A 27,017-nucleotide genomic window follows, 5' to 3' on the forward strand; every position below is an offset into this window, starting at 1 on the left:
CAGAGGTAACAGAGGATGAGCTAGATTCACAAATGGACTTGGGCACCTAACTGTCACTTTAGGCATCTAAATCCCAGAATCAGGCCCCAGTGGGATTCACAGCACCACTGCTCAGCTGCCCCAGAATACTTTAGGAACATAAACTTGCTTGCTGCCTACACTTTTGCAGTAAATGTTCCTTAGGCACCTATGTATCTGTCTCTGGGCCTGCACACTGCAGCCAGGTGCCTGGATGCCTAAGCTCCAGAGTGATAGGTTATGGGGTTTTCTGGTGCTGGCCTCACTCAGTCTCTCTTACTGAAGCAGTTACACTGTGACTAAATAATGAAAGAATCATTGGGTGAGAGAGAATGCAAGAGCACACACAGCATGAGAATGATTCTGTAGCCTGAAGGTTCAAGCACTCACATAAGATCTTGATCCAACCGCTTTGCCCAATGACTTTTAAAAAATGATTTATTCACAGTGGAACAGCTTCAACAGGAGAGACTGCGGGAGCCCCAGATCCCACAGCATAGTGATTAGGGCACTCACCTGAGAGGTGGCGGACACCTATGCAGATCCCTCTTCAAATCCCTTTGTGCCCTTGCGGATTTGAACTGGAGTCTCCCACATGCCAGGGAAGTACCCTAATTACTGGGCGAAAAGTTGTGCAGGAGGTCCTTTTCCTCCCTCCCTCACAGCGATTTTGTGTAAGCTTGTCTAGGGCAGCCCCATCCAGTAGGGGAGGTCTAAGCACACTTACCAAATTAGTCCCCACAGGTAGGTTAGGCAGAGGGACACCTATCTCCTCCCCAGCTCATGTAGTGCTCTAAGGCTTAAGTGTCTGTATGGTGCTGCAGTATGCATGCTCGGAAGCATGGGCGGTGTGTGCACCCCCCATTTGAGGAGGCTAGCCCCTGCCCCACTCTGGCCCTTCTGCGCCCCCCTGCTCTCGCCGGCCAGCCCATCAGTGCAGCTCTGAACCCCACCCGGAGCAGCCCCAAGCACAGGCCAGCCCACCGGTGCCTGGAGGAACCCCGAACTGCAGACAGCCAGGGCCAAGCCCTGAGCCCAGGCCACCCAGAGCACGGAGCAGCTCCAAATCCCAGCTGGCCTGCCGGCGCTCGGAGCAGTCCGGAGGAGCCCCAAGACCCAGCCACCCAGCTAGGGCTGAGCCCTGAGCCTAAGCCACCCAGAGGAGCTCTGAGTCTAGCCACAGTCTGGCCCTGGAGCTGTGGCAGGGAGCATTAGTGGAGGTTTGAGGCGGTTTAGCCTCCCCCAGCCTCCATTACCTGCCGCCCATGCTCAGAAGCGAAAAAATGGGTGCCTAGGGAACTTTTACTATGAAAATGTAGGGGCTGAGCGAGTTTAGGTGCCTATAAGGTTTGGGGGCAGCTGAATAGGGGTTTGGGAATCACAGTGGGACCTTATTCTGGTATTTAGGTATCTGGCACTAAAGCCCTTTTATGAATCTAGCCCTCAGTGCCTTGCAGAATTGCCTCAATCAAGTGCCTCCTTAATTAGCCCCTCCCATGAGGAGACATGTTCCCTTGATTCCCTTGACTTCAGTACAAGGTGAGAGTGCTCAGTCTCTCACCAGGTGCAGAATATCTCCTGGGTGTTTGGACTCCCCCACTCTTTAATAGAAGTCATCTCAGAGTTAGCTTACATGGCATCAGCTGTGAACAAATATTGAGAGAAATAGATAATCCTCAGCTCATCAAGGGCTCGTGGTAAAATACACAGAAATGTAACTACTTTCAAGAGCAGTTTCACAGTCATACACATTTTATATAATGGTTGGGAGTTGGATAATCATTCTGAACAGGAACGACAGATTTGAACATCCCTCAACTTTGCTGGTGTCCAGTTAGAGAATGCAGGCACTATCCCTGATTTGGCCTACAGTGAAATTGCATCATGATATACTTCATGAAATCAGTGCAATATCTTCCTATCTGCTTTGTTTAATTTCAGAATCTCTTTTTAAAAAAGGAAACAAAATTATTTCACCTGTGTACTCCTTTGTCACAAATTCTCCCCAAAACTGTAAAATTCCGAATATACAATACCTGTAATGCATTGTCCTTCATTTAGCTTAGAAGATGTGATTTTCATTCCTGCAGTAATTTGTTCTTCTTTCTGCCGGTTTGCTATTTAAATGATCTCTTAAAGTTCTGAGGCATGGTCTTCTCTCTAGTAGAGCTTATTACCATGTTCCTGTAACAAGCTGGCATTACATTTAAATATTCTTTTATAAGGAGAGAGTGTTACAAAGAGTCTGTTGTGTTGTTAATTGTTATAATCTCTTGTTATATCAAACAAGAAAAATGGTGATAAATGCTGTTATTAGACTGCCCTAGATTCTTCTTATAAAGGCTCTGATTCTCCAGGGCTGTATGCCTCATGTAGCTATTTGCACCCATGCAAACTGGGTGTAAGTGCAACCTTTTTGATTTTTGTAGCATTTCACGCCCACTTTGCATGGATGTAAATGACCATACACAATGCAAGCTAATGGAGAATCAGTCCAGCAGAGTCTAGATGAAAACATTTTTTTCAGAAACACCCTAAAGAGAGCCAGGGGTGGTATGCTAGGCATTGTTTATGGGTTTAAGCCATATTAGCTGTTGTCTTGGTCAACAGCTTCTTGTTGTGAGAAGTTGATTCCAGAGGTTTTAATAAATGCTTTCCACAAGGAGCATTGCCCCCATCCCTCTTCTCTTGTCTTCTCCTTCTCTTGAGAAATTACAGGAATTCCCCTTTCTTTTCCAGGTTGTTGACTCTTTTAGCATAGCTCCTTTTTTTTTTTTTTTTTTTTTTAAATTTTCCCTAATGTACTGCCATATTTTAATTCACATTCATAGGTTGTCTGACTTATGGAGACAGCATTCTTCCTTATCTGCAGCATACCCAAGCCTTTGCCAGTTTGTTGACCAAGGTCAGCAACCTTCCTTTTACGTAAGCGATATTTGTTTCTGCAGCTCTGTCTCTCTGATCAGGAGCTACCTAAGCTTTCATAGGAAAAACATTTATGTAGTACATAAATGGTAATAACTGTGAGGCGATCATTGGTTTTTCTGAGTATTCTAACTAGGAATAGATTAAAAAACAAAAGAATGTTGTGTAATGGAAGAAACAGAAATTGAAGGGAAAACACTTCATTATTTTTTAAAATAAAAACAGTTTTTCACAATTAATGTTTCATTTGTTGCATAGTAAACAAAAAATTCTGGTCTTAGACCCAATTCCATTGGCTTGAATATGAACTGAACATCAGGAAATGAGTCAAAAATTTGGCTTAGAAGTTATTTGTTACATGTGCATGTTCTCACACTAAGAGTCATTGGAATGACTCCCACTAACTTCAGTGGGCTTTGAATCAAGCCCTGAGAGTTCTAAAAATGACATTTATCTAATATCAATGAAGTTATTTTGAATTTGTTGATGAGGATCAGTTGTAATTCATTTCTAGAACTGTGTTAGAATTTCCTTTACTATTAGAAATCATATTGGCAAAATAAAGAAAAAGAAAATGGAAAATGGATGTGTAATTCTTGTTTGGGCTACAGCTATTGACTATTAAAACTTTCAGAAATATACTTACTAATAGCTTATGTATTATTAACATACATTTGGGCACTAATGGAGATATTTTACTTTACTTTCTGTGTAATGAAATTATAGTTATTATGTATTATAGATAGCTATATATACATACGGTACAATTGTGTGTGAGTAGTGCTGCTCGCCTCTTAACCTCCTCTAAATATAGGTATTGTCACTATTTACAATATGGTTCTCTAACAATAATACTTTTATGTAATGGTATTTCTGATATAATATGAATCCCAATGAGTTTTTAGTATGTGAATCCCACAATTATTGTTTTCCTTTGGGCACCAAGAGAGAGATGGACTGTGGCTGGCACATCAGGCTAGGAGAGAGGTAACAATGAACTTGACTTCAAAAGTAAACTGGGAAGGGATAAAGAATTGCAATGTTTCATTAGAATCAACCAGGAGAGTCCCATGATACAAAGACAATCCTGGTAAATGTGGACAGCTGGTCACCTTGCAAGTGTATGACAGTTCTGGGTGATCCAAAAACTAAACTAGATGGTCCAGCAATTACATATATGCAATAGTATACAGCAGTACTGGGTTTACCATGGTGCCAGTGGCACCATGGCGCTGGGCCCAGAGTCAGAAGAGGCCCCGGCCAGCTGAGCCGGCCAGGAAAGCTGCCCCCGCCCCACTCCACCTCTTCCACAAAACCTCTGTTTCCGCCCAGCCTCTTCCCACCCCTCAGGAACATGGGGTGCAGCTGTGATGGTGGGACTATGAGGAAGGTAGTGGGCAGTGGGGAGGTCTATGGGCTGGAGATGAGCGGCCCACATATATGTTTGGCGCCGGGCCCACAAAAAGCTAATCCGGCTCTGGTATGCAGTCATGATGAAACATTCTGCAGCACGTTACAAATATGTAAGTGAAGTGAGAGGTTTGTCACACATGCTTTTAGGCTGTAGAATGTCACCTAACCTGCTATTGCATTTTTCTAATTTCAGGTATGAAACTGCTGATGTATGACATGAGCCCCCCAAAATTGTGTGTGTAACATGCCTGTCACTTTACTTTCATACATGAATCATATTCCAAAATGATGCCATTCTATCTTGCTTTTGGATAAACAATGTATTGTGTTCAGTGACATATGGTGTAAAACAGTGAGGAGGGGAAAACCTATATCCGTATGTGCACCCCAGAACTACAAAGTTTTAAAAGTTTCAGATTAACTGTCAAATATACAGTATGTTTCAGTTAAAAATCACAGAAAATAGGCCCAGGTTCAGCATACCATCCCTATCAACAAAGCATTTCAACATGTCCTTATGCCCTTTTGACTTTAATGTTTAAGGTTAAACGTGCTTACATGCTTTTCTGAATAGGAATGGAATGAAGCATATGCTTAAAGGCTACGCTGAATCAGGGTCTGAGATGAAAAAGATTTGTTGAGTTTTGTTAGCTCATATTAACCATCCTTCCACCAGTGCAAGATTATTGCCTAAAGAACATTATTTATATCTAGAGCGGCTTCTTACATTTTACAATGGCAGAGTGCTGACCGAAGGAGGATGGACACATGAATAATACTGGACTAAGATTAGCTCTCAAATTTAAATAATGCATTTGTGTCTCCTTGAATTTATGCAGTGGTTTATGGCTCTCGAGTCAGGCATGTGTGGGGTGTACATGATGTTTCTCAGTGCTAAATTTTTACATTTTGCTATCTGATTTAGCTGATAGACAGAAAAAGCAACAAATGTAGCCCAATTGGTACCTAGTAACTAAACTGCAGCAGATATTGAAGAAAGCAAGTTATTCCAGCTATGGTCATGCTCAAAATGTATCAGATTCTCATTCTGCTAAGGTGTGACAAAGTTGGCTTATTTTTGTGTTGATTCTCCCCGTGTCTGGTGATACTACACTCCTTGTGAACCATTTCTTAACTGTATGCCAATGGAGGACGTAAAGCCAGAGACTTGACCTTTTGGAGGACAGGAACCTACTAAAAGATCCTCAGTTAGATAAGGAGGCTGTTGTCAGCCCATTATATATTTCAGCCAAATTCTGGAGCTACTGTACCATCATATCTGCACTGTGTATCATCTGGCCCTGAGTACCTGACTTCATTTTTTTAAAGTCATCAACCCAGATTCCAGTTTTGCATATTTGCAAAGGTGCAGATTTGTGACTGCCCATGAAAGGATACCTCACAAACTTTAACATATGTACCCTTACTGCACTACTTTAGGGCAGGGAAGTGCAGTGCTATACTCATCATTTTTAGGCTTGGCAGAATTCAATTTTTATTGTTTTGTAATTTCAATAATTAATAGAAATTTTTATTTTTAGGGTTTTTTTATTTTTAACAATTTAGTTGCAGGAAATTAAGGTAGAGATAGGTTGGATCTAGGGCAGTGCTGAAAATGGGGCTGCAGGGGGCTCTCTGTATGGTTGTGAGGCCCAAGACACCCAGGCGGAAAGTGCAGGGCAGCATACAGTCCTGGCCCACCGGCACCAAGTCCCCCAGCCAGGGCTTGAAAGGAGGAGGCCACCGTGCTGCTGAATGGCTCCTATCCAGGGATGGGCCCCACACTCCTGCCTAGGAGTGAGCCAGTGGGCTCCATGCATAACCATGGAGCTGATGATACCCGATCCCTGCAGGTGCAAGGGAGCCTGCACTTGCTGATTGTTATTGATGGATATATATATATTTTTGGGTCATTTTCTGTGTGTCAAGTGAAATTGGTGTTTACCGATGACTTAGAATTTACACTGAAACCTGCCAAGCCCATTTTAGAGATGGGAACTGAGGCACATTTTAGTGGTATTTAAATGCCTAATGGTGCAGATAAGTATCTAGTGGAATTTGTGAAAGCACCCCCCACCCACTGAATTCAGTGGGACTTAGGCACCTATGTAGTTATGAAAATCCCACTAGGTGCCTTATTGACCGTTGAAAGTCTGACTTAAAATGACATGGCCAGCCTCACTCAGAAAGTCTGTGGCAACACAGGGAATTAAACCCACATCTCTCAAATCCTAGGCAAGCTCCCTAACCTCTGGACTATCCTTCCTTGTGGCTAGTTTTCTGCCAGGCTTACTTATGTTGAGCGATGCTTTACTCAAAGAGTAGATTTTAGTGGGTCTCCTTGTGGGTTGAGGTACTACTCAACACAAGCAAGAGTGGCAGAATCTATGAGTCAAACCCACATGTTAATTGAATTTTTCCTTTTTTTAAATCTTTCTTTCTTTCTGAGTTGTTATGAACCAGAGAAATGGCCTTGTGAAATGCAGCAGTTAGATACACTTTCACAGAGTGTGTCTTCATGGCAAACAAACAAACACGGCAGCAAGTCTCTCAGCCCAGGTCTACAGGTGCTAAAAACAGATGTGTAGACATTCAGGCTTGGACTATGAAGCCCAGGGAAGTAAGTGGGTTTCAGAGCCTGAGCTCCAGCCTGAGCCAGAACATCTATACAGCTATTTCTAGTGTCGTAGCATGAGCCTAAGTCTGTAGACCTGGGCTCTGAGACTTACTGCCTCTGGGGTTATTTTTGGCACATAGACATACCCCTAAAATAGGGACAGAAGGCATCATTAGATCATCTAGGCTGAGCTCCTGAAATGACAGGCCACTGATTAGGTGAGGTGCACTGGGAGGGTCCTAGCAGGTGATCCACACCCCATGCTGCAGAGGAAGGTGAAAACCTCCAAGGGCCCTGCCAATCTGACTGGAGCAAAATTCCTTCCCGACCCCAGATATGACAATTAGCATGACCCTGAGCATGTGAGCAAGAGCCACCAGACAGGCATGTAAAAAAGAGGATTTTCTACATGGCCTCAGAGAATTGGTCCAACCTGTCCGATGTTCCATCTCCAGCTGCGGTCAATCTCTGATACTTTGGAGAAAAGTTAGGGGCGGGGGGAAATCCCAGAACACAGCTGTCCAATTGTGCATTGGGGAACACAATTCCTTCCTGATTCCTGCAGATGATCAGCTGAAGCCTTGAAGCATGAAATTTTATTATCGACATTATCTTATGGCAGAACTGTGGGAGTTATGAGCATGTTGAGGGCAATGCGGGCAATTCTGTTCTTCCTGTGTTTCATGAAATAAAGAGATGAATAGGAGAGGAACAGATTCCAAGGCCAGAAGGGACCACCACAATTATCCAGCCCAACCCTGCCTCCCCAGTGTAACATACAGTAACATTTTGAATGGTGAATAGAATCAATACAGAGAAATATAAACTAAATAAAAGCTAAATAGATCAACTCAAAGGCCTTGATTTTGTGGGTCAGGATTTATTAGCATCAACCAGTGCAGTAGCATGGGGAAGCCCATACTGAGAAATTCTGGCCAGGATATATATTGAATTTGATGTCCGGTTTGTGATTGCTACTGTGTACAAGAAAATTAAACCTCACTTTAGCTTATATTTCTAAACTAGAATGTTTTGTTCACTGAGTTACTCAGCCACACATTTTATGATTCACAATAATAGTAATAATCAGTAATAATCTTTATTTCTCCTGGAAAAAAAATGAAAATAAGCTCATTTGCAATAATAATTTTGCCCAGATAAAACCATCCTAAACTCAGGTTTTCTGGCCGCAAAATTCACCTCCCCGCATTACAGTGTATCTTAGGCCTTAGTCCTGGAAATGCTTAAACATGATGCTTAATTGTAAGTACATGACTAGATCCATTAAGGTTATACTTAATTAACTGTGACTACTCAGGAGCTTTAAAGTAAAGTAGGTTCTTAAGTCTTTGCAGGATCAGACCCTTACTCTTTCCTCAGCATGGACTAACTAATATCACTGAATATGGGAAAAGTTCATTAATTTGCATTGTTCCTTCATGTAACTTTGGTAAAATAACAAGAAATATAAATGTCAATACAGTTGTGAATTCCAGTAGATAGGTTGATTGCAATGATATCACAGTATCACATATGTTATGGGAGAAGAGATTTCTGTAGGACCCAAAACACTATTAATGCTCCAGAACTCTAAACACCAGGCATTCAGAAATCATGAGTGAAGCCACAAAAATCATGAGACTGGTTTCAAAATAATGATACTCTTTAAAATAATTAATTTTGGTTGTTGTTTTTTTTTACCTTTCGGAGGATGTGCTTTTCTCCACCACCATGAAGGCTAGAAACTTTTGATTTTATAAATGAAAGCTGAGATTCTTACATATTCACATGAATCCAGGAGCTAGGGCTTCCTGTTTTTCTAGTCAGGATTTTCTTGACTCGGCCTTTTGGATTATACTTACCTACACTTTACTGAGTGTAAAATAGAGCAGTCGCACAACATGTATCCTGGAATATATAGCTATAGATGTTGTACATGCACTGATATTTTTTTTCTGATACATGCAGTAACTAAACTCTCCACTGTGAAGAGAACAGTAAAGATATCTAAAAACCAAAGTTATTAAAAAGTACATTGTTTGTGAACAAAGCTATGTGTAATTTGCCTACAACATCTCAAAGAAAATGCTAATACAAAGCCCTTTTGTAGAGCTGTTTCTGTCTGGATCTCAAAACTGCTTCACAAAAACTAACTACTTTTGCATCACCATACCTCTCAGAGATCAGTGAGTATTATGGCCATCTTATGGAGCCAAAAGGATTACAGAATTGTGAGCAAAATAACTAATAAATGACAGAATGAGAAATAGAACCTATGAGTCCTGACTCACAGTTCCCTGCTTGTCCCAACAAACAACATTTCTCCCCATAATGGAGCTATGAAGAAGTTAAGTCCCAAGATCACAAAATTCCTTTGGACAGGAAGTTACACATATCTACCACAGATGAAGGGGTTAATATATTTTAAAAATATATTCTGTGATCTTGTCACAGAAGATCTTGTGATCTTCAGTTCTATGTATTATTTCTTGCTTTTTATGGTTCTACTTATCTGGTTTATATAGTAAACATGTTTATTTCAGACTCACACATGGGAACAGTTCAGAAACCTCCATAAAGTGACTTTTCCAGGAAAATTCCACCATTGGCTTTTGCAATCTTTACATCTGTAGCTTGCCATGAAGTAATATCTCCATTTGTGATTTTTCCTTATTGAATATCATATTGGCTGCTTGTTGTGGTTCTGGGAGGCAACAAAAATAGTTTGTTGTATTTGGTTAGTCCATAAAACTGATGTTTGCAGAATTGTCATGCTACTCTGTTCCTGTGTCATAAAGCGACCTAACTCTCATAATAGTAATAAGCTGAAAAATGGAATTAAAGTCAATGCAGCAAAATCCAAGTGCAAGAAATAAGACCAAATGTAGTAAATCAATTTAAAATATCTATGCCAAATAATGAGAAACTAATTCCTCAAATAATGAAAATAGACGAAACAACCCAGACGTGACACAAAGTTATGTTTTGAGTCAAGAACAACTCCTAAGTATGTTTATTAATTATAACAGTATTTAGCACTTTATTTATAGATGTACATCAATTGTTTTAGGAAAGTTGGGGTGAGCATTATTATCTTCCCTTTACAGGTGGGGAAACTGAGATGCAGTAAAGATAAGTGACTTCCCAAACAAACATGAGAAGTAAGAGGCAGAACTGGTTTTCTGGGTCCCAGTCCAGTTCTTTACTTAATGGGCCACCACAGGTCATCCTCTAACATTTATTTTTCCTGTGTCTCATTTTTGTTTCTCTTCATTTTATAGAACTGGGTAGTATGAATATGGGAGAATACAAACTAGGTCCCTATATTAACTCTTATTAAACTGGCTAGTTCTAAAGTAGCAGGAATAGGTGACCTCCTTCTGTCCATTGAAAAGGAAGATGTGCATCCTATACTTGGGATCTGTTTGTGGCATTTTATACTCCTGACCATGGTATGCTATGTCCCATTTCCAAGATGTTGCAGGTGTCAGCTGGAAAGGACTGAAATGGTTCTGATCCTTTCTTTTGAGATGCTCCCAGATTAAGATGATGGATTGTTCCTTCACTTCCAGAGTTATCCCCTATGGAGGAATCTCTCCTCAGTTATCTCCAGAGTCCTTTTTAACATCTACATGAAGTTGTTGGGGGAAATTGTGAGAGGCCTTAGTCTCTAATGTCAGCGGTATGCAGATTGTATCCAGGTCTGCATCTCCTTTACCACTGATGCAAATAGCACCATCTCTGTCACAATTTTCTGAATGCCTGGCCGAAATTAGTACCTGCATGAAGAACAACTGGCTGAAGCTGAATGTTGGGTAGATGGAGGTGATGTCATCTAGAAGAAAGAAACACTTGGAAAAAGTAGCAACTTATACCACATCACCTTCTATCTAGGGAGTGAATCTTTCCCATACCGTCAAAACGCCCTTGGGCCCTCACTGTTTGGAGGATGATCACAATACTTTTTCCCCAGCTGAGAGAAGCTAGACTGCACCCATCCTGTATGTTGATGACTTGGCCTTGGTAATCTACACCTTTGTGACTTCAAGGCTTGATTAATCCAATTCAGTTTTCATAGGTATGAACTTTAAAACAATGTGTCCAAAATGCAACACCGACTGCTGAAAGCACGTCCCTCTAGTTCATTTCTCACTGCAATGGCTGCTCTGTAGAACACTAGGTCAAATTCCAAGTCTCGTTCCTGACTTTCAAACTCCTCTGTGTAAGTGTTCCGGGCAATGTAGAGAATGCCTTTCTCTCTCTGACGACTGTTGTCAGATGTTCGGCTGCGTGTGTACCAGTCCAAAACCAGACACCTGGTCACACTAGTCAGGACTCTAGAGAGGAACTAGTCCCAACCCAGCCTCACTTTTCCCTGCCAGGAACACCTCCCTTATTGCTCTAGTCAGTACGTCCCTTAGGTCATAAAGCATTGCATGGGGGAGGAGCAGATTGCAGCTACTGTTGAAGCTGGGAGGGGGAGAAACACACACATTGCTGACAAAGTGGGGAGAGCAGGGGAGCCACAGGGATGTAACCAGCAACCCAGGTAAGGCAGTGGGTAGCATGGGGCTTTCCCTTCAAGCTCTTCTCATTTTCTTCTTCACCTACCACTAAGGTGAACACCACCATCCTCCCAGTCACTCAGGCCCATCCTCTTCAACGTGGCCCTCTCTCTCTGCCCAGAGATGCAGGCGGTGCCCAAATCTTGCTGTTTCTACCTATGTAACATTCCAAATATTTGGCCTTTTCAGCTTGTCCAGGCTGCCCCAGATCTCATTTATGCCCTCATCATTTTTGCACGGTGACTGTAATCTCCTCCTCTCTGGCCTTGACACCAGCCACGCCGTCTCCCTCAAATGCACTTAAAATATAAGCTGCCTGGCTTGTCACTCCAGTCACATCTTGGCATCCCTTCACTGGCTCCTTTCCTCCACCCCACCAAACACATGAACTTTGTCTTTGCTTTTAAAATCTTACATCATCTAACCTCACCCTGTCTTACAGACCTATCAATTTAGTGAGCTGTCAAGGCCTGCCAAATATTGCAGCCAGCCTCAATTGCCTGTTTATCTGCTTCTTCCACAGGCACCTCCATGCTTTCTCCCAGGGCTCCTCATCAAAATTCTTAAATTCATAGTCCCTTTTTAATACCTCCTTCACGCATCCCTCTGCGGTGATGGCTACAAATCATCTTTGTCAGGCATTTTTAAAGCAAGCAGTGAGCTGAGATTTCGGCTTTTATGCTACTCTGTTTTATTGTTAATTCATCATCTCAACTCCACCTCCTCTCATCTGTCTCATCCACCTGTTGTGCCCTGTCTGAGACCTACTTTGTAAGCTGTCTCGATTGTGGGCCATCATCTTTAATACATGTGCGTACAGAGCTTAGCATAATGGAGCCATGATCCTTGAATGGTGTTCTTAGATGCTGCCATAATAAAAAAAAAAGTAATTAATTCCCACTTGGGGACACACCCTAATACAATACTTTTAAGGGAGCCAGACGAATGCGGAGGAGGTTCGTGGATTCTCTTTCCGGAACAGAGGAGGCCAGGAAGGGGAGAATGGTCGGGCTGCAGTAATAAGGGTGAGGGAAGAAGAGCGTTAGATCAAGCCCCCTCTGACTTGCCCAAGATCATGTAGGAAATTTGTAGCAGAGCAAAGAATTGAACCTAGATCTCCAGAATCTTATTCCAGTAACTTAATGACAAGATCGTCCTTCCTCCCTCTTGGTGTTTTCTTCCTGCTCTAGCCATGTTTCACAGTTTCTCTCCTGTCCCTTTCCCCCCCTTCCCCCTTTTTTCTTGGACCCACTTTGTCTCCCTTTCTCCTTTACATCATTCTGCAGTATCTGTTCCTTCTCTCTGCACCCAGGAGTTCTGTCCTTTTGTGACGGCACTAGTAAAGTGTATGCAGTGATCAGATACTGTAGTGAGTGGTACAACAAAAAAAGAAAAGATAGAAAGATGGTAAAGTACGTTCCACAGGTATCTTGCTAGATGAAGCATAGATTTGTGCCAGTCAGGAAGAAATTAGTATGAATGTGGTAGTAGAAGTCTGGCAACATCAAAATGCAGCAATGAGCACCAAACTCTAAATCCAGGAGCCACATGTTTTCATAGTAATTAACACAGTTTTCATTGACAGCAGAAGTACACTGAATGCATAAATTTTCTACTGGGTTATATATATATACGGCAGCAGGGTTTTAATGTGATTTTTTTCCTAATGTAATTTGATAAAGAGACTGTCTTCGGAAATACATTTATTTAATGCATTCAGCAGACATCCATGGTTTCATTTACTTATTTTTTTAAAGAAATAGGATGGACAATGTCTAAAACTTAAGTGAGTCTTAGACTGTAGTAACATTAATGAGACCTCTGATTCTAGTCTATATGGGAGACCCAACAACCCAGGTTTGTTGGTCTTCATGCTTATGGCCATACAGATTAGTTTCTCTGATACATAGCTATCCTTGGAGCACAGATGAGGACTCAGGACAGAATATGTTTTCTGATGTCCCGGGCACCATTACCAGTTTCCTGACTTGATTCAGTACTAAGGGGAAGATTTTCTTTTCCAATACACACTAGAGCTCTCCAGTGCATATAACAGTCATAATAATAATAATAATACTTATCACTTACATAATGCTTCCATTAGGGTAAAATGATGAAAAGACAGAAAAAAGTTCAGTTTCATTGGTCGACTTAGGCTACATCTACACTAAAAGTACTGCAGCTGGATTGCTGTAGCATTTCTGGTGAAGATGCTCTAAGCCAACAGGAGCTCTCTCATCGGCTTAATTACTCCACCTCCCACAGTAGCTATGTCAGCGGGAGAAGCTCTCCTGCCAACATAGCGCTGTCTACACCAGCACTTATGTTACTAAAACTTACATCGCTCAGGGGTGTGGATTATTCACATCCCTGAGCAACATAAGTTATACCAAAGTAAATTTTAGCGTGGACAAGGATTTAGACAATGAGAGTCTGTAAAACTCTCTAATTAAAGAAGTTTAGCCTGACTTGGATTTGACACTGTATTTGTATTACACTGTTACCATTTATTTCTCATATTTGATATCGGAACAAATTATTATTTTGATTTGATCATCAGAGTCTTTTTAATAATTAATATCAAGTGTGTGGTTCTTTGATCTGTTACATTCCAAGCCTCTCTTTGAGGAATGTCTGAGCAACAAAACCTCAGAGTTGTTCCTCAGTGCTGAAGATTACAATCCTCAAAGGACTTCAGAAACCTTAATTGATAATTTGCAGTCAGTGTCTGCATGGAACTTCCATTGAGATCAACAAGAGCAGAATATGCAACCAAGATCCATGCTGCAGATAAAAAATTACCATGCTTTGACTGTCTAATAAAAGGCAGCTCCAAAGCACAGAGAGGAAACAACCCAAGTTAAAAAAGCAGTTATAAACCTGAGCTGTGTTCCCCCACAGGTAGGTGAGGGAATCTAGGGTCTGACCCAAGGCCAAGGGGCATTTTGCCATTGATTTCAGTGGGGGATTGAATCAGGAGCTGGAACACCACTGTCATGCTTCTTGTTGGAAAAGGAGAGAGCATGTCACAGTATCAGAACACCTCTTCTTTTGTGCAGGCTCACCTTGCATGCAGATTAAGATCATAGTAGAATAGGAGGGATGTGCTTACTTCATAGTTATATGCCCTAGATCCCAATGGTATTAGCATTCAGTAATATTTCATTTCATTTAATGCAATCTAGATGCCAAACATTGCACTCTTGTCATTTTGATAATTAGGCCGATGGGCTGATTTTCAGAGGTGCTAAGCACTCATGCCAATGGGAGCTGTGGATGATGAGCCTTTCTGAAAATCAGGTTTGGAATGTCTAATGTCCAAGTCATTACTCGTAATTGGAATGTCAGCGGGATTTTCTACACTTGAAATGCTACAGCAGCAGAACTACACTGCTGTAGGTAATCCCGTTTGCATAGGCAATCACCCCTGAGAGGCGGTAGCTAGGTCGATGGAAGAATTCTGTTTGTGCTGGGGGTTCAGCTGGCTTAACTATGCTGATCGGAGTGTGGATTTTTCATGCTCTTGAGCGCCATAGTTAAGCGAACTTAATTTTCTAGTGTAGATCAGGCCTAATTCTTTTTAACCTTGCATTCATACTGATTCTTTAAATCAAGTTGATGGACAAAGTAAGCTGGACATGCTTATGTAGAGCAAAATCTTTTATATCATACCTGAGTTTTTAATGTTATTTATAATTTTTATTGTGATCGATATTGACCCCATACGTAGAACTTTTTCCCTTTCCTTTTTCCCATGTGTCAGATCCTTGCCACTTGTTTTCCTTATTTGACTTTCAAGTAGCGTGAGGTTTATTAAAAAGGGGGTTTTGTGTTTTACAGAGTTTTTATTATACAGCAACCTAGATGCTCTTGTGGGGGTAACTTCATTACTTTATTTTTTAAAATCTTACTTTGAAAAAATGACAGAGATGAATAAAGTAGTGTCACATGTGACCAAAACACAAGGAATGAAAAATTTAAAACATGTATATTTGTAGTAAACTTGTGCACCTTATAAATATGCCTAAAAAATTAAAAATCAAATCACTTAGAGAAAAGCAGCTTACCACAAAAGAACATCAGCAGTTTGCAGAGAGCCACCTGTAGCACTCTGTGATTCCAAAATGCCCCATTACATGACCCCATAACGCATGTACTGAGAATCAAACAAATCCTACTTGCTAGTAATTATAGTGATTCACTTTAAAATAACATGATCAATGCCTAACTGCTAAATTACAGAATAAATAATTCAACAGGGTAAGAGGAAGGAAGTGAACAGGTTAAAAGGTTCCTTATGTGTGTTGTTTCCTTGGGAGAGGTAATGAAATCATCAGTGAGTAATACTAGTAACCATCATTCTAATGAACAAATGAGGCATATGTCATGATGTCTTTGGTAAGTGAGTTTCAGTATGTTTGTGAAACTTAAGAAGAAATTTAATTATTATTGGACTCGTTGGGTTGCTCCGTTGAAAAATAAGCTTTGGATTAAGTTTCCGAAATGGCCGTATGGGCTTGCTCTGTTAAAAAATATCAGTTAAAAACAGGAGGGAATTTTCATTTTTAAAAATACCTACCTTTTTAACATAGTTACATACCCACCAGTAACACTAAGCAGCGATTTGATTGGAATCTCCATAGCAAGAGCATTCGGCCATCAGCTCTCGTTCTTTATGGCTATATGGTTATTAAGTGCTTTGCTGTCACTTAGTCAAGCCAGGGTTAACTCTCTTATTCTCTCCTCAGAAATCAGTCTGCCCAACCCCATAATCATTTTTCACTGGTCTGCTCTCAACTCTCCTCTATTCATGACTATCTTTCTTCTACTGAGATGTCCACAACTGAAGGCAGTATTCTAGCTCTGGATTCACCACAGCCAAACAGAGAGAGATTATTGCTTCCTTGCTGCATTACATGATGCCTCTGCTTATGCATCCCAAAATTTCATTACTCTTCTTTGGTGCCATATTACATGGTAAGCTCATGGCCAATATACATTCTCACTCTCTCTCTTTATGCAGCAGTACACTGATATGCTACAGAATTCGTGCAACCAATTTGTCCCCAGAAATGGGCTGGACAGATTTTCACCCTTCCTATATCCCTCTTTACTAAGTTCTGCTGCCTGTAAACATTCAGAAGAGAAGAGGCAACTGGTGCTACTACCTTAATTATTGTCCTGGTCCTACAATCTAAATTTTATTTACATTAAACAGTACCTCAGAAATTTTCCCCAAACCATAATTAGAGATGCACTCATCCCACAAATCTCAAGTGTTGAACACTCCAAAGTATGTGGGCATCTGGATCTAAGGTTTTAGTTTGTTCAGTTATAAAGATGGGGACCATGTGGAAAATTCAGATGCAGATTCAGGTCGTGAACCTCCCCAAATTTCAGATGGTGCAAAACCATGGGTCTGATTTTCTGCCTTTAACTGAATCTTCTCCATTTGTCCATCCAATGCTTTCTATGCAGCTCTAATTATCTGGCCACCATAAAAGATTTCTGAGACCCTTGTTATGGAAAATGACTTTTCAGTAGTTAGATTTGCTTTTTAAAGCAAACTTCTGTATCTATAAAGCTTTGGTTAAGAAAAGCAGCTAGCCTGAAGCTGTATTAATCCTGCTGAAATACCTCTGAAATAGTTCAAAACAAATGCCAATATAAGTTTTTAAGGTAATTCTCATCTCCATTCAATAAAGTGACATTTGCAGTTCAAATCATATTTATTTCTGCTTCACTAAACTTATGGGCACAGCACACAAACAAGGCACATGGACAAAATTTGTCTTCCTTTGACAATTTTCATTCAGATACCTCCTGCCGGAAGTTTAGAAAATGTAATTTTTAATACCCAGTTAATAATGATGGAAAATTACCACATTCGAGAAAACTGTCTGAAAATTACTATCTTTATGGTTATCTGTAATTAGTCATTTGTACAGAGTGACTGGGTAATTCAAGATGACCTGCAAGTAATTTCAGGGAACAGTTCATCACTTACAGACTGCACAATGAGCAGTGATGAAAATTAACATGGAAGATTAAACTCTCCCTTATTGAAATTTAAATGAGAGCTAATGTGTCCTGAATTGATAGAACAGAAAACAAAAATAAGAAAAATTTTACGTCAAAACCATGTGGTATCTCCAATGCTCTTAAAACAAATACATTTACATTTAAAACATATACAAGAATAACCACTTACATTTAAACTCTTTTATTTTAATTTTTTTACATCTTCAGGAGCCCCCCATTAGCATGCTTATTAAGCAAGATACTTATGGATGTGCTTAAGTACCTTTCTGAATCAAGGCCTAAATCACTAAATTTATAAATATCTTTAATACACAACTGCGAATCAGCTAGAACTTTTGTGAGTGCACCTAGCTTTGGTTAAAATGCTTTCTGTTAAAGGGGACCTGTACAGGTAAAATATAGAGTTCATGCCCTTTTTTAGATCTATGAGATATACAAAGAAAGCACGTAAGTTTTTGTTTGATTGATTTTTTTCATAAGAAGATGTGGAGAGGGTTGTGACTTTATTTTATTTTATTTATTTTTTTGGATATGTTATAAGTTCAGGTTTTATCTACTTTCACTCTGTAGTGACTGGTGAACTAGTGACATTACAACATCACAAGATTCAAGAGTCTGAGCTATTATGAGGGGAAAGGATTTTTGGCAGAACTGACTGAAAAATGAAGAAACCGTTTAATGGGAAATACAGAAATTTATAAATTGGTTTCCATCTTTCAGGATTTGAAATGGACCCATTTTCTGTGACCATTTCTGTAACATTTGTTTCAATATTTTTTTTCAAAGTTCGGAATCATTACCAAACATTTTCATTTGCCAAAGAGCACTGGAAGCAAGATCATCTTTGTCAGTGTTTCAGCCCCCCCCTGCTCTTTTGAACTCACAACAGACATCTCTGAGAAGCAGACCCAGGGATCACAAGATTTGACATTCCTGATATTTCTGAGTCTAAAAGCAAGCAGAAAAAAAAATATGAAAAACAACATACAAAACAAAAAGACCCTTTCCAATCTTTATGCTTCGTAAACAATGAGAGAGAGACCCAAAACCCAATTTTCAAAAATGAGTTGCCTGGCACAATAAAGTTATCTGTAAAGTGAGGCTTCCAGCTCCAGTACTGCTGATCATCTTCTAACCACCTACTGTATGCCTACATGAAGGCACACATTCACTCTTTGTGGATTGTAAGGAGGGTTTTTATGGGCTTCCAGGGACAATTTTATAGGGAGGTGGCATGACTGATGAAATCCTGCTCTTTGTTGCTCACATTTTCAGAGGTGATAATGGTGGAGCTTTTAGAGCCTGGTGATATGTCACCTAGTGCTCCACAACCCTAAAGGGATATGTCTTCTAACCTATTGGGGTATTTAAGCAGCACATATACAGCCTTTAGAGCTATATATCTAATGTTATCAAAATCCATAACTGTGATACCAAATGATGATCAGATCATATATTCTGTAAGTGTGGTATCATTATCTATGCAGCACGTATTAAGCAAGGCAAGCATGACTTTAATTTATAGCTAGTACTGACTTGTTACATTTTTGACTTATTATCCATCCTGCCTAAAGACAACCTACAGCTCTTTCTTTGCTCAGTTAAGCAAAAGGGATGATATTGGTGTATTAGAACCTTTGGGGAATGGAAAGCATATATTTTAGCTCCCTTTCCGCATTCCCCTGCTGCCTGACAGATTAATTATGATATTTTCCAGTAGGTGACAGGTCTTATTCAAATAATAACACCAAAATAATTGCATACAGCAGGTTCTGATAAACATGAATGGAACCCTAACTTTATTGAATTATGCCACCCTTCTGAAGGTTGCAGACTATCTAACCTAGCTCTAGAAATATTCATGTATCGCATGGACATCATCATGCACAGAAAACCATGTAGAAGAATAGCAGCCTCATTGGCACTGTACTTCTTAAAAATTATTTCTATCCATCTGAACTAACACTGTTCATTCTACAATTGTGCTAATTGAAATCCAAATGCTTTCAAAAATCCACGAGGCTGGGGCTGAGGTTACAGTAATAGCATATTAAAAGTATTATCTGCGTGTAACAATTTTCAGACTTTTACATTGTAGAAGACCTGCTGCAACTCAGGGCCTTTCTGTACTTTTCAGTACAGAGCTGAACATTAAGTATTTTAAGGTTTGAACCAGAGAGATGCAGAGGATCAACCATTCATATTGAGTTGTGAGTGCTCATCACCTCACAGGGTAGATTAGTGACAAGATAAAATAAGGGAAAGTTGAAGCTCAATGGTAATAAAATACCCCTCTGGAAAGAAGACTGTCACTTTAGAAGACTGCCGCTGTGAAAAAGGAAAGATAAGGAATAGATAGTACTACTGGCAGATGTCCTAATTGTAGGGCACAGTGTCTCTTTGCTAATACTATCAGATGCTGAAGGATAAGAGAATGAAAATGTTTGTGAAAGGTATATCAATCGTACTTATACAATTATCATTTACCACACAGTATTATTTTGTGAGGAAACTAGCACTCAAAATGATCTCACTGGGGAAGTAGTGGTTGAGCTCCCTGCAGGGACGGCCCCTCAAAATCTAATTGTGATAGTGGCTTTTGTGATGGTATTGAACTTTGCCAGATATTGAACTGATCTCATTTCTCAGAGGCCATGAAGTTGTCCAGTTTTTGAAAAAAGAGAATGCTGCTTACTTACTTTGTAGGTATCATCTAATATAAACTGTGGCCTAAGAATATTCCACTAAAGCAGCCAGTGAAAAAGAATCTCGCACATAACATAGCCTCAAAAATGTTGACTTTGGTTTACTATTAAAAATATATTTCAAGCATATTTGATTACTAATAAGCATTACCCATGCACTACTGACTATTTTTCATAAATAGCAGTTGGCGTCTCCAGTTCAGACTTTCTCAGAGAAAGTGGAAGCTAAAATGAAAGTAGCTTTTGTGGAGAAAGTTTACAGAACAAAATGTTCAGATGATACATCAAGTAAATCCTTCACCACAAAGCCAAGATAGCCCTCAAGAAAAATAAAATTGCCACATCTTGTGCCAAAACAAAATGTAAGGGCTCATAGCCTGGAACACCTGATCAAAATTAACTGGCATTTTCCCCCTCACTTCCCTAGTTTCCAATTACAGAATCATAAGAACTGCATTTTAGAAGGGACTTTTACATTAGAACAAAGTTGAAAGGGAGAACATTGGGCTCTATCCAGGAATCACTGTGTAAAATGCTATGGCCTTTGTTTTGCAGGTCAGACTAGAGGGTCATGATGGCCCATTCCGACTCTATGAATCTAAAAATATTTAAACAACAAAATCTACTCAGCTACTACCTTTGTGTGTTCCCTGTTGCTTAGGATATTTATGTTTTAAATAAGGACACTCTACCTCATAGCTCAGTTTTCCCTTCTGACTGACCCTGCATTCAAGACATAGTCCTGTGTTTATGTGATCACAGCCAGATCTTCTGGAAATGACTGAGATAGAAGGAGTATTGCCGGCTGCAAGCCTTCAAAAATCAAAGGTCAGATTCCACAATATCGTGATTCACCCATGTATTTTCAGAAGACAGGATACTGGGCTAGATGGACCATTGGTCTGACCCAGTATGGCCGTTCTTATGTCTTATGTTCTTATGAAAACTGTAGAAATAGACCAGATCATCCTCTCCAACACAGAAGATGTAGAGATTCCAATGCCAGAAGGAAGTCAGAAGTCTGACCTCCTGTGTAACACAGGCTATAGAACTTCCCCAAAGTAATTCCTAGAGCAGATCTTTCAGAACAACATCCAATCTTGATTTAAATATGGTCGGTGATATTGGATGTGCCAAATTTGAATGGCACTGCGACTGGGCACTCAGATGTCACAACTCCACTCAGATTTGGCCTGGCTGCTCTTCCATCGTGATGGGAGGATTGCAGGGGCAGCCAGGCAAAATTTCTGTGGCTGGCATTGCAACTTGGCACACAGGTTCATGATGGACAGGCAGCTGGGCCAAACCTGAGTGGCGCTGGGACCCAGTGTGCCCAGTCGCAACACCACTCATCTCTCAAATTTAGCCCACACCATTTGAGTGCGGCACGGGTGATGGGAGTGAGCAGAGCCACTGGGCAGCCAGACTCGGGAGAAGCCATCCTAACCTAGGACAGAAGTGGAGCGCTGCGCTGCACCATCCTTAACCCACCCATTGCTTTCCTTCACCTTCTCCCCTGTTGTGGACTCCAGACTCACAGAACACCCTCTGGGGGATACAGAAGAGGGAGGGATGGTGTTGTGGAGACTGCTAGCCCACCTATTGACATGGGAAGAATCAGATCTGGAGATAATCCAGGCCTGTGCTACTTATTTAAGCATCATAATACCTCTCTGACAGAGAAAAGGAGTACTTGTGGCACCATAGAGACTAACAAATTTATTAGAGCATAAGCTTTCGTGAGCTACAGCTCACTTCATCGGATGCATCCAATGAAGTGAGCTGTAGCTCACGAAAGCTTATGCTCTAATAAATTTGTTAGTCTCTAAGGTGCCACAAGTACTCCTTTTCTTTTTGCGAATACAGACTAACACGGCTGCTACTCTGATCTCTGACAGAGGTATATATTATTATACCCATTTATCAGATGGGCTAACTGAGGAACAGAGAGGATAAGTAACTTTCCTCTGATCACATAGCAACTGAGTGGCCGAGTCAGAACTGCCTTTTCTTCTAGCTGAAAATGGATGGACAAGTCCCCCAATTTTTCTTAAAGGGCACAATAATCTAATTTGCTGCACACCTCTTGGGACTAGGAAGTGCTGCTGAGTGACCTCCAATCAGTGGTATTTAAATATACATAGAACCTCCCAAGACTCGGCACTTCATTTTATTAGCTCCCGTGTGGTCGACATTCAGCTTAGCCATGGGGAAATGCATGGGCATTTCTGCTGTCAGTCATGTTATAAAGTCATATGTTGAGTCAAGGTCACTTTTGATTCAACATAAACGAGAAATAATTGGCAGTACATTAATGGAAGCCACTTCAGTCCTTGGCATCTCTGCTGACATTTGCCAGTAAGACTTTCTTTTGTGATGCAAACATTTGTCCACAGGGGACTGAACTCAAACCGCAAAATCATTTGGCATACCTCACCAAACAGCCATTAGATGCTAAAGACTATCAGCCACAGCTTAGATCTGAAACAGTGGCTTAGAGGTGAAAGTCCTCAGTACCCCATTCCTAATCTTTTGAGCCATTCAGTCCCTCAAGGTTTGTTGTTTAATCCAATGAGTTTGTATGAGAGAGGAGGAGTTTGGTGGGGCGTGTGTTTAACCAAACTGGTTAAAATTATTTGGTTAATCACCTTTTGTGATGACAAAAAAGGGTAAGAGCAATAACTGGCATGTGGCTTGACAGGCAAACAGACTGATGTGTTGCTAAATTGGAAACCCAGATTTGGGAATGAATTCCAAATATGCCCTTCTCTGGCCAGTGGAGACTAGGGGCTTGTCTACACTACCGCATGGGGTCGATCTAAGATACACAACTTCAGCTACGTGAATAGCGTAGCTGAAGTTGACGTACTTAGATCTACTTGCCGCGGCGTCTTCACTGTGGTAAGTCGACAGCTGACGCACTCCTGTCGACTCCACTTGCGCTCCTCGATCTGGTGGAGTATCCGAGTCGACGGGAGAGCGCTCAGCGGTCGATCGCAGCCCACTGATCTGGCAGGTACTGTAGACAAGCCCTAGGAATCCTGAAGATATGATAAGTGGCAAGGCACAGCATGTAGCCATTTCTAGTGTTCCTTCTGTGTTTGGACAAATCTGAGGGCTTGTCTACACTGCCACTTAAGTTGATGCAATTTACGTCGCTCATGGGTGTGAAAAAGCCACGCCCCTGAGTAACGTAAGTTACATTGACTTAGGCTTTGTCTACACTATGCAGCTTTTAGCGACATGGCTGTGCCGCTAGCTTTGTTGGTAGGAAAGTGCTCCTGCCGACAAAGCGCTGTTCACACCAGAACTTATCAGCTGCAAAACTTTTGTCTTTTGGGGGTGGGCGTGTTTTTTAACATTTCTGAATGACAAATTTTTGTCTTTCAATTGCCTGTGTAGACAAAGCCCTAAAGTGCCACCTTCACTGTGCGGATATAGCTTCTGCCTCTTGTTGAGGTGGAGTAATTAAGTTGATAGGAGAGTGCTCTCCTGTTGACATATTGCATCTTCACCAGGTACGCTACATCAAGTGAAGAAAAACCCTGAATCTTCCTTTCCTGACACTGAATCATACACACAGCATGTGACTGCAAATCTGGAGGTTGGGGAAAAGGTTCAGTGTATCTCCATTGAAAGGACAGGAGAAATCTTTTGCAATCTTAACTGTCATCTTAGAGACTAACAAATTTATTTGAGCATAAGCTTTCGTGAGCTACAGCTCACTTCATCGGATGCATTTGGTGGAAAAAAAAAAAATTTTTCCCACCAAATGCATCCGATGAAGTGAGCTGTAGCTCACAAAAGCTTATGCTCAAATAAATTTGTTAGTCTCTAAGGTGCCACAAGTACTCCTTTTCTTTTTGCAAATACAGACTAACACGGCTGCTACTCTGAAACTTAACGGTCATATGTCTGCAACTAATGCTTTGGGATGGGGCTTATCTCAAGATAGTAGATTGTAAAGAAAGAGTGAGACTTTGGCTAGCCCTCTTGCAAAAACACTAGACAGAGAGCTGAAGGCACAAAAGTTCATCTGCTAGAGACTGCTTCCTGGGTGCTAACATTAAAAATGGAAATCTAGAAGTTGTTTGCATTTGTTTTGGTCCGAGGATATGAGAAAGAGAAGGTGGGTGAGGTAATATTTTTTTATTAGAGCAATTTCTGTTGGTTAAAGAGACAAGCTTTTGAGCTCCACAGAGCTCCTCTTCAGGTCTGGGACAGGTAATCAGAGTGTCACAGCTAAATACCATCTGTTCTACCTTGTATTTAGCTGTGACCCACATGATTATCTTTCCCAGACCAGAAGATATTACCGTAATCATCATCCACCTTTTCTCTCTTATATAAAAGTTGTATCATTTGTGGAGTACAGAAAGGGAAAGTTAGGCACCAATGTTCACAATGTATGAATCCCATACATTACTGGTCTGGTGTGGAGAAGGGATTTGCCCCATAAATCTCCCACCTGGGTGCTATTTGTACCCTTTTACAACCTTTTTAGATCAGTAACTGATTTTGACTGGGGACCAGATTTTCTCTAAGATCCTCCACACTTAACCAGCCTCCAAGTAGGAAAGTTCTGTAGCTAATTTAGACACCACCCACCCTTCAAACAGATTACAATACTAGATCCAGAGAAAACTGTGAAGAATGTGGGGCATTTGGGTATTATTTTAACAAAAAAAAATATGCGTAGCTCAGTTTTCCCCTCTTGTTTTGTATTGTTACCCACTTGTTATGAAGGGACTAATTTTTTTCTTGGGATGGAGAATGGGTAAAAGAGTCAAGTAGGTGGGTCTGAGTTGGTATGAATGAACTACCAAGAATTGTCTACATATGAATAGGATTGCATTGGAAGACAAGTGACTGGACATTAACTTTTAACAACTGGCAGCCAAGGGAAAGGAAATGTGGAAGCCGCTTAACTGGGACTGGGAACAAAGGACTGAGCACTTGGATATCAGAAGTCTTTCCATTCTAGCCTAATGACACTTCAATACTGTATTCCAGTTGAGTCAGGCCAGGTCTACACTAAAAAGTTAGGTTGACCCAGCTGCATTGCTCAGGAGTGTGAAAAATCCATAGCTCTGAGCAACATAATTAAGTGACCTAACCCCCAGTATTTGTTCCATCAACCAAGTATCACCTCTCACAGAAATGGATTAACTTCATAATGGGAGAACCCCCCCGCCATTGCTGTAGTGAGCATCTTCACTGAAATGCTACAGTAGTGCAGCTGCAGTGGTGCCGTTGTTGAGGTTTAAGTGTAGACAAAAGCTGCCTTGGTTTGAAAAGGCTGCACTGTGTCCCTGCAAGTATCTGCAGATTGCATAGCTTCCCAAAGGGGTAAAATCTGTAACTGGAGTTCCTGTTCTTTTGGACTGGCTGGAAGAGCCATGGTGAGAAACGGGGGTGCTTAAGTCAGTGGTATAGCAGGGCCAGTGGGCTTCTCCTTATCAAAAGTGGAGACCTAAGGCCCAGCACTAAAAGGGGTATTTTAAAAGCTTTTACTTTTTCTTTCTTCTCTTTTCTTTTCTTTTCTTTTTTTTTAAATTGGCCTGTAGACAATAATTTTAAGCTAGTAACTAATTATTTACAGAAGGGACAAGCTTTATTTCCAAAACTTGATTATTTGTTTTTAAGAGTACTGTACATGATTGTCAGTGAATCACCTAACCACAGTTAGATTCAGGCAAATGATTTATTGGTGAGATTCACTAGTTCCACTGGCATGTTGGAAGGGGCCTGATCGTGATTTGAATGGGAGTAGGAACAGACCTGATCTATGTTTACTAGTCTCCTGTTTAATTTGTTGTTTGGCACAGTATAAAATACCCCAGAGTTCCACAAGATGACAGTAGAAAGAGAATAAAGTTTTCTTTGTAGCCTCTGTTTGTACTTGTTTGTATATGGCAAAAGTGAAACAGAATATCTGTTTTGCACCTAAAGATTAAAGGACATACTGTTATTTCTAAGAAGAGTCCCGATCTGCTTTCAGGCAGCCTGTAGGGAGGAAAAGAGGAGACACAAACACATGCAAAGAGGCTGATTATTTTAACCTTTTGTCCCATAAAACCTTCACCCAGTTTTATTTTCTTACTTGCTATTATAATTACCACAAAAGTTGAGATCCTTTAAATACTTTGGGAACTTGGTGTAGCAATTCCAGACTTTGGAATAACAATTAATTTATTGTTAAATTTATCAAATATGTCAGGTTAAATGATGAAAACAAATTAAGAACAAGTTACAATGAAGACAATATACAAATACATTATGTTATGGGGGCTAAACTCACATTGAAAAATTCTGACATTGGACTAGTAGGTTTCTAATCATGTCAAGAGAGAATGATAGGGCTATCATTTCATTAGGGGTTTGTGCCAGTGTCATAAATCATGGGAGTGAAGCTCAAGGAAACTCAAAAGATTAAATGCAGCTGTTTCTTATTTTGTATCATGTGTGGCTCTAAATTCAGATGTGTACCCTGCCCAGGTTCCCAAGGAGAGCTTCTTTCACCTGCTTATGTACGCACTTCTGCATGCATCCTTGCTAATCCTTTTTTGGCTCCTGTCTCCTTTTTCTCCTACTACTGACTGTTTCTTGCTAGCTTTCTACCCCCGGGGTGTCACTGCTTTAACACATTAGTACTGTTGTACTTTTTTCCTTTTTGGAGCACACTTCCCCTGTCACTTTAGTGCAGTGTTTCTCAAACTATTGTACTGGTGA

The 27,017-nt window shown here is 40.7% G+C and overlaps 1 protein-coding gene and 1 long non-coding RNA gene across 7 annotated transcripts in view; one reads left to right on the forward strand and one right to left on the reverse strand.

Annotated features, from left to right (window-relative positions):
* THRB (thyroid hormone receptor beta) overlaps nucleotides 1–27,017 on the forward strand; it is a 283,663-nt gene that overhangs the window by 179,272 nt on the left and 77,374 nt on the right. The gene's annotated exons all lie outside the window — the stretch shown is intronic.
* Nucleotides 1,116–18,392, reverse strand: LOC122458948. Its single transcript, XR_006279318.1, has 3 exons — nucleotides 18,381–18,392; nucleotides 12,450–12,452; nucleotides 1,116–1,286 (listed from the first exon to the last, which is right to left on the reverse strand). It is a non-coding gene; the product is annotated as an uncharacterized LOC122458948 (long non-coding RNA).

Source organism: Dermochelys coriacea, chromosome 2 (assembly GCF_009764565.3).
Source record: "Dermochelys coriacea isolate rDerCor1 chromosome 2, rDerCor1.pri.v4, whole genome shotgun sequence".
Classification (NCBI taxonomy): domain Eukaryota; kingdom Metazoa; phylum Chordata; order Testudines; family Dermochelyidae; genus Dermochelys; species Dermochelys coriacea.